This window comes from Atta cephalotes, assembly GCF_000143395.1.
Source record: "Atta cephalotes unplaced genomic scaffold scaffold00018, whole genome shotgun sequence".
NCBI classification, from domain to species: domain Eukaryota; kingdom Metazoa; phylum Arthropoda; class Insecta; order Hymenoptera; family Formicidae; genus Atta; species Atta cephalotes.
In genome coordinates, this window is record NW_012130082.1 from 5,835,897 (window position 1) to 5,836,346 (window position 450).

The window sequence follows — 450 nt, forward strand, 5'->3', positions numbered from 1 at the left end:
ATAAATATATATATAAATATATATATAAATATATATATATATATATATATATATATAATGATATGAAACGTATTTATAATAATTATACAAAACATTTCACAAGAAATAAGATATTTTTAAAGAAATTACTCGAAATAATAAGCAAGTTAATCCCAGTAAACACAAATATAACTATTGTACTGTATAATATATATGTAAATGTACATTATCTATGTTATGTAAGTTATATTCATGCTGGGATAAGTTTGTCATTAGGGATAGTTAGTCATTAAAAAAGTGAAAAATATAATTTTTTTTGAATATTTTCTTTTTCATTTGTCTCTTAAGTGTAATAATAATCAATAGGATCAATTTAATATTTAATAATTATTTGCGATAATGAATAACAATTCTACTTATCTATGTTTCACACAAATACTTGATCACGCAATTGATATGATATTTTAGTTC